Genomic DNA, 8,140 nt, shown 5'->3' with positions numbered 1-8,140 from the left:
AACAGATTTTTTAGTGGTTTAGGATTTGGGTTTTGCAAGATGAAAAAGGGCCAGATTCTGGTTGCGTGAGAGTCAGCCTGCCCAGTGGTGGTGAACCATCATCACAAGTGGTTGAGCTGATGACTTTTTTTTCTTTTTTCTTTTCTTTCTTTCTTTCTTTTTTCTTTTTTCTTTTTTTCTTTTTTTTTTTTTTTTTTTTTTTGGGTGGGGAGGTTTCAAGACAGGGTTTCTCTGGATAGCCATCCTGGAAATTACTCAGCTGACCAGGCTGGCCTCAAACTCAGAGAGATAGTCCTGCTTCTGCCTCCTAAGTGCTGGGATTAAAGGCTTGTACCACCGTCCCCCACTGCCCCCAGCTGAGCTGATAACTTTTAAGACTCCCTCCATCCCAGACTTTTTCATGATTCATTTTTATTTTACATGTATGAATGTTTTGCCTGCATGTATGTATGTGCACCAATTTGTGCGGTGCTTGGCAAAAGCTGGGAGAAGGCATAGAATCCCCTGGGACTACTGTTACAGTTGTCAGCTGCCATGTGGGTGCTGGAAATCAAATCCAAGTCATCTGGAGCAGCAGCCAGTGAGTGCTTTTAACCTCTGAGCCATCTCTCAAGACCCCAGTGAAAATAATTTTTTTTAAAAAAGAGTCATGTGTGATGTTCTACATTTCTAAGCCTGAAGCTTCCAAATTCCAGGAAAGCCTGAGCTACCAAGAAATGTGTGTGTGTGGGGTGGGGGTGGGGGTGAGTCCATGGAAGAGATTCATTAGCCCAGCTTGGATGTAGTACTTACTCTGAGGCCCATCAGTCATACTGGGATGGACTTCTAAAAGGATGGGGCAGTTCCCATGGAAACAAAATAGACATAATGGATTTGCAGTCATTCCTAGAAGGTGTGTGGGGTTGGAAGAAGGGGAAGGGTGCTAGATACAATGGTGCATCTCCACTGTAGAGTACTGCCTGCAGGGAGCATGGCCTGTTCTCTAGCAGCAGAGCTGGGCTTAAGCTAACTCAAACTCCATGTAGGTGGCTCTGCCATGTCTCCATCAGATATCTGTAATAGTCACTCCCTATAAATGTCAGCAGTGTTTGTACAGAGCAACTTATCTCACAAGCCCTTGTCAAAACATCCTTTGCATAAATGAAGAAACAGAGTCAGCATTTAAGTGACCTAACAAGGTTGTCATTATTTCACTTGTGAAGGACCAAAGGCCAGTGTGAACGGGTTTAGGTATAAAGGAGGATTTATTGACTCACGGCATCTGAGGAAGAGTCGAGCCTGAGTCCCCCCACTCTCCAAGGGCAGATGATGCAGCTGGGCTTCAGAACAACTGCCACCAAAGACTCAGACACTGCCAGCTCTGTCTCTTCCATGCTTGTCTGTTTGCCTGCTACATTTTCCCTCCATGCCAACCAATGTTGCTCACAAGGCCGTGAAGCTCCCACACATTGCATGCACTGCAGAGACGTGGTCCTGAGTCCCTCGTCTGTTCCTGGTTAAAACTGAAAGGTGTGTGTTTTTATTCCCACTTGGATCAAACAGAATATTATCTCCACAGTGTGACGAGAGTGCAGCTGGAGGAAAGTTTTCTGAACGTGGTAGAGATGGGATCGGTGTCCACAGTAGTGATACAGGATGAATCCCAGGTCTCCCAGATGCCACGTTGGATAGCACATGTTACCTAGGGCTTGTCTCCCCTGGTTGACTCCATCTCTGGAGTCCCCTGGGATGATGTATGATCAGGTATGAAGCTGGGATCATACTTTGAGTCACCAGATGTGGGATAATGAAGACTACTAAAGCCTATGTCATCTGCCTGAGCATCAGTGTTAATTTCAAGGGATTTGAGAGACATAGACTTCCATATAATGTTATTTGTAGATTCAAAAATGTCTGTTCTAGTTTGGCCTGGTGGTACAAAGCCATAAACCCTGTTTCTTGGGAGGCTGAAGCAGGAGAAGGTTAAGGCCAGCCTGGACAACTTGGAATCTATTTCAAAGTGTAAAAACAAAAACTTTTGAGTATATAGTCAGTGACAGAGAGCTTGCCTCGTATGTGTAAGGTCCTGGGTTGGTTCAATCACCAGAACCAGTGAAAACTAAAATGTCTGTCCTGCTGGATCTGTATGCGGTGAAGCCGTGTGGGAAATGATGGCTTCCCATGGCACAGAAGCACCAGCCCAGTCCCCAAGCCTTTACAATCAGTTAGCCTCTTCTCTACCCTCTCTCCTGCTTCCTTCCTTCTCCTCTCCTCTGGCTCCCCCTTTCTTGTTTTCCTGAGTCGGAGTCTCCCTATGTTGTGTCAACTGATCTCCTGGTCTCCAGCCACTCTCTTGCCTGGGGCCTCCCGTGTAGGGGACTAGTTGTGCTCACCACAATACCTGGTTGCAAGCAAACTTTGTAAGTGTGCTTCAGACACTGCACTCTCTGTGGCTTTAATCCCAGCACTCAAAGACTGTATGCTGAGACCCTGACTCAGAAACAAGACCAGAAACAACCCCCAGAGACCATGGTCTCCTTCACAGCCTCCACAGCTTGCAGGATTTCCATGCCAGTGTGGAAGGAGTCTGAGAATAAGGTTCAGTTATTTTCAGACAAAATTTTTGCTTTAACACAACTTTTTTAAATTAAAAAACTGTTTCACATTTTTGTTGTTGTTGTATTGGTGGTTGTTTTTTGAAACTCTCACCATGTGGGCCTGGCTGACCTGGAACTCACTGTGTAAACCAAGCTGGCCTTAAACTCACAGAGATCCTCCTGCCTCTGTCTCCCAAGTGCTGGGATTAAAGGTGTGCACTGTTGTGCCCAGCACATTAATTACTTGTTTGTTTGGGCAGGAGGATTGTGCACTGACATTCATGTGAAGGCCAGAAGATAGCTTTTTGGAGTCAGCGCTCTCCTACCATGTGAGTTCTAGGAATTGAACTCAGGTCATCAGGGTTGGTGGCAACCTCCTCTACACACTGAGCCATCTTGCTGGCCCTGAATATAGACTTGTCTTATCCTTAGATCACCCTGCTGAATAAAGCTACACATGGATTCCACTGTTCTGTGCAGAGCTTGGGTTTTGGTCCCCAGGTCCCTCTGCTTCAGTCACCTTCCCTGTGGGACATGTTTTGAGATTCATTGATTTAGATGAGCTGCTTCATAGCAGCAGATGGAGAAACAGCCCCTGAGAGGCTAGGCAGTCACCCACAGCAAATCAAGCTGCAGCCCCTGCCTGCTGGTTTAGGGTATGTGTGTTCTTTGTACTGTATGGTGACACTTCTCTGGATCTTTTGAATAAACCTCCAACAAAAGCGGTTGTATTTTTCTTCTATCACATCTTAACTTGTACTGAACTAGCACGAAGGTGAGTAAAGGATTCTGGGAGTCTAATCTCATAAACAGATAAAAGCTTTATAATTAGGAATGTGTTATGTATTCAGTAGACTTAATGAGTGCTTGCCGTTCAATGTTCTAGGTGCTAGACACCAGTGAACAAGACAGTTCCTGTCTTCAAAGGGTTCCAGCCTTCCGTGCCATTGGAGGGGGCGGTGGTCTCTAAATGCTAAAGAGAGGCTATCGGGAAAACACACATGGCTTTACCTGACCTGGGCAGAGGATTCTGGGAAGACTTTCCCTAAGAAATGGCATCTAAGACTCACTGGGAGTGAGTCTGACAGAACAGCAGGAACTGGCGATGGAGTGCACTGTAGGCCATCTGTCAGAAGATAGCTGTCGCTGGGTCTGCGGGAGAGATAACCTGAAGCTATGTGAACGGTGGGCTGGCTAAGGGTAGTTCAGACACTTAGCTGGTAGGGCTGGGAATGTAGCTCATTAGCAGAGTGACTCACCCGCACAAGGTCCTGGGTGCAGTTTGCAGCACAAAAGAAAGGAAAGAGAAAAAGAAGGAACTGGGTGTTTTGGTTGAGCCGTGGTCTCATTCAGGTCCATAGGTAGTGTCTGTGAGTCATCAGGATTGACTGTATCTGAAACTGTGGAAGACGAGATCTCTGGAGCAGGGGGCAGAGCAACGAGAGGAATGGTCCAGAGGGAACCTTGAACAAAGACACAACATCTCAAAGAGCTTTGAGAGGGGAGTAGTAGTAAGGAAGCTGGAGAGAGACCAAGTATAATAAGTATTTTAGTGACAAGGACATCAGTGGTGACCTTGGTTAGAAAAGGGCCAGCTGGGGCTAGAAAACAAGCCACATTTTAGTGGCTTGAAGAGAGACAGGAGAGGAGGTGGCAATGGTGCCTTTGAAGTCCTGAAGGGAAGGAGCAAGGCTTGGGGTTCGGAGAAAGTTTTCCTTTGTTTCTGAGACTTTCCCAAGATTAAATATTAGCTGGTAGGAGCTCACGGTGACAGCTGTTAGATGTGGCTTCTTCCGTTTGTGAAAGATGTAGAGACCTGCCTTGTTCCTTCATGCTGTCCGTAGGTGGAAATGGGCTCATCAGCTCATCCCTTTTCCTCCAGGCAGTTGTCTGCTTTCAAGACTGAAATCTGGGAAACCCCTCAGAGAGGTAAAACAAGAAGGCTGTCTGCCCTGAGTTGCAAAGCTAGTGAGTTCCCTGAAGGTTATAAGGAGCTACCACACTCAGAAAAAGCCTACTGTTGGAAGAGACCTGGTTGATTTTTCAGTTCAAAAGACGCTACATAATTAACTTAGAAGCAGCAATCCTACAAATGGACTAATTGGAGATAAAGAAGGATTAGAAGATGATTAGGAATGTGGTTACTAAAAAAGGAAAATGAAAAAAAAACCTGCCTGGAAGCAGTGAATGGCAGGATGAACACAGCAATAGATTCAATAAGTAACGTGAACTCACATGGTCTACCACATAAGAAAACTGACTAAGATCTAAGAGCTAGGAGGGGACAGTGATGGAAAATGGAGTTAAGAAACCATAATGGATGGACTCTTGGCTGCTAACGAACTAGATGATGCGCATGTTGAGTGCCTGCTCAATGGCAAACCCTCTCCAAATGAGAACATGGCCAGGGGTGGCAGTTCCATGGGGCAAAGACTACCCTCCCAGTCTCGCATATAGTGAGAAGGAAGCAGAGAAGTTGCGCGCGTTGGCGAGGGTCGGAGGCTGGAAGCCTTGCTCTGAAGTGCTGTGTTGTGTCACCACTCATTTTGAGGCCAAATTATTTAGGCAGACATCCGAGTGTCTTGTACTGTCTCCCAGCAGCAAGACTCACCTAGGAGCGAGACAGACTGGGTCCCTTCTTGGCTAGAGCTTACTTCTAGTAGAAAGAGGGAGAGAAAATATGCAGGCAGACCACAGGAACGGTTCAGTGAGTCCTGGGAGGCAAAGATGGAGAAGCTGGGAAGACTGAGATGTGTTGCTTCCGCCTCAGAAGGGAGAGTGGGGAAGACCCTGTGAGGAGGCGCCATTACCTTTAGTCAGGCTTGACATGGAATCGGTCACAATAGCACAAAACAGAGGGACCTAACTGTAGGTATGGCAGTGTCCAGCTGGGGCTGATCTTGGTTTGTGGTCAAGGCCTAGACAGATGAGAGTGGTGACCACCGTGTGGGCGCAAGAAGTTTGTCGGTGTCTCTGGGTAGATTCAGGCAGAACCTGGTAGGCTGAGGAAAGGAATTTGTATTTTAGTTTAGTTGCAACAGAAGGAACATTTTTAGGTTTGTTTATTTGCCTAAGGAAAAATATGCTCTAATTTGTGGGTTAAGGATGAGTCTGAGCCAGGTGAGACAGCACTTGCATGGATTCCCAGCACTTGGGAAGCTAAGACAGGACGACTGAGAATTGGAACATAATGACACCCTACCTTAAAAAACAACCCTGCGGGCTGGAGAGGTGGCTCAGAGGTTAAGAGCACTGACTGCTTTTCCAGAGGTCCTGAGTTCAATTCCCAGCAACCACATGGTGGCTCACAACCATTTGTAATGAGACCTTGTACCCTCTTCTGACATGCAGGTATAACTGTGTACATAATAAATAAATCTTTAAAAACAAAAACAAACAAACAAACAAAAAACCATGCAGGGCAGTGGTGGCACATACCTTTAATATTAACCCAGTACTCTGGAAGTAGAGGCAGGGAGATCACTGAGTTCCAGGCAAGCCTGGGCTACATGTTGAAATCTGTCTCAAAAAAAAAATTAGGGGCTGGAGAGATGGCTTAGTGGTTAAGAGCACTGACTGCTCTTCGAGAGGATCAGGGTTCAATTCCCAGCACCCGAATGGCAGCTCACAACTACCTGTAATTCCAGTTCCAGGGGACCCAACACCCATGGCAAAACACCAATGCACATAAAATTGCAAAAATAAATAAATAAAATTAAATTAAAAAAATTAATAAATGAGAGGTCAGGTTTGGTGGTGTGCGTACTTGGAAAGCAGAGGTAGGTGGATTGATGTGGGATGTCCTATGTGTTGTGAATATGTATTGCTTTTATTGGTTGATAAATAAGGCTGTTTTGACCTATGACAGCAGGATATAGCGAGGTGGGAAATCCAAACAGTTATGGAAAGAAGGCAGAGTCAGAGAGATGCTATGTAGTCACTGGGGAAACAAGATGTGAGGTACCAAGCCACGAGCTTTGTGGTAAAATATAAAATAATAGAAATGGATTAATTTAATTGTGAGACCTAGTTAGTAATATGCCTGAGCCACTGGCCAAACAATTATAATTAATATTAAGTATCAGAGTGTTATTTTATAAGCAGCCACGGGCTGGACAAGATGTATAAGACTCCTTAGTAGGTCTATATAGAAGGTTTCAGGCCAGCCAGAGCTACATTGTGAGAATCTGTCTTAAAAAGCAAGCAAGTAAGCAAAGAAAGAAATAAAAGACATAGGGAGGGGAGGGAAGGGAAGGGACGGGAGAGGAGGGGAGGAGAACAGGGAATACTCTAGCTCAGACCCAGGCCTGGAGCTCAGAAGATTGAGTAGGTTAATATTAATTTTTCTCTCATAGCTCACACCTGTAAGCCCAGAACATGGGAGGCTGAGGCAGCTGAACCACCCTGAGTCCTGCAGAGTGAAAAAAAAGCTAAAAGAAAAGAAAAAGCGGGCTGGAGAGATGGCTCAGAGGTTAGAAGCACTGACTGCCCTTCCAGAGGTCCTGAGTTCAATTCCCAGCAACCACATGGTGACTCACAGCCATCTGTAATGAGATCTGGTGTCCTCTTCTGGTGTTCAGACATAATGGAAGCAAGATGTTGTGTTCACAATAAATAAATATTTAAAAAAAAAAAGAAAAAGCTGCTTCTGTGCCTTAGGGTTCCCTCTCCCCAGTTTATCTTGTCACAGTCTATGACTTACACAGAGATGACCGATTTTCCTGCAGAAAAAGGGATTAGAGTTACCGAATTCCCTTAGAACAGTATGTGTTCCCCTCAACCCCGCCCCCATTTCCTAACTTATTACACCAGGGGAAGACCAACAGGTTCAGCCACTTCCATGGCTCCCAGGAAGGCCACTGCAGCTTGAAGACAGAAGAGAACGGCTATGTTTGTGCATACACACAAAACAAATATTTGTTGTATGAACCAGTGCCCTGCAAAACAGTGAAGACTAGCCTACAGAGAAGGAGGGAGGAGTGGATGAGCGAAGCCCAGCCAAGGAGGAGAGTGAGATAAAGAGCTTCCTGTTGATGCCTTCCTGGCTCTGTAGCTACTGAGGTCTAGTGTCTGTCTGTCCTTGGGTTCCCGAATTAGCTCTGTTCTCTTAGAAAACACCCCACTTTCCTGTGAATGTCTTCTATATGCACCCCCACCCCCTTGCCCCTTGTTCCTGGGTGGGAACTTTTATAGCTCCTGTCCATGACCATGCTGTTCTTGTGTGTTTGTGTGATATGATGTCCTTGCCACAGCCTTGCCAATGTGTGCTTTTCTTTGTTTCTAGATTTGTAGGTCCAGGACAGTATCTTAAAGGCAACTGAATTTTCCCTTCCTTCCTTCCTTCCTTCCTTCCTTCCTTCCTTCCTTCCTTCCTTCCTTCCTTCCCTCCTTCTTTCCTTCCTTCCTCCGTCCCTCCCTCCTTTCCCTTTCCTTTCTTTGAGGCAGGGTCTCACTATGTAGCCCTGGCTGTCCTGCAACTCATTATGCAGATCAGGCTGGCCTCAAACTCACAGAGCTCCACATACCTCTGCCTCCAGAGTTGTTGGGATTAAAGACCTATAACA

The 8,140-nt window shown here is 45.9% G+C and overlaps 1 long non-coding RNA gene across 1 annotated transcript; it reads left to right on the top strand.

Moving 5' to 3' along the window:
* Positions 1-216: 216 nt before the first annotated feature.
* On the top strand, positions 217-7,012 carry LOC121143950. The gene is made up of 2 exons (XR_005881274.1): positions 217-2,905; positions 6,932-7,012. It is a non-coding gene; the product is annotated as an uncharacterized LOC121143950 (long non-coding RNA).
* The last annotated feature ends 1,128 nt before the right edge of the window (positions 7,013-8,140 follow it).

Source organism: Mesocricetus auratus, unplaced genomic scaffold (genome assembly GCF_017639785.1).
Source record: "Mesocricetus auratus isolate SY011 unplaced genomic scaffold, BCM_Maur_2.0 Super-Scaffold_100014, whole genome shotgun sequence".
NCBI lineage: Eukaryota > Metazoa > Chordata > Mammalia > Rodentia > Cricetidae > Mesocricetus > Mesocricetus auratus.
This window is presented reverse-complemented; position numbering and strand designations above follow the sequence as displayed.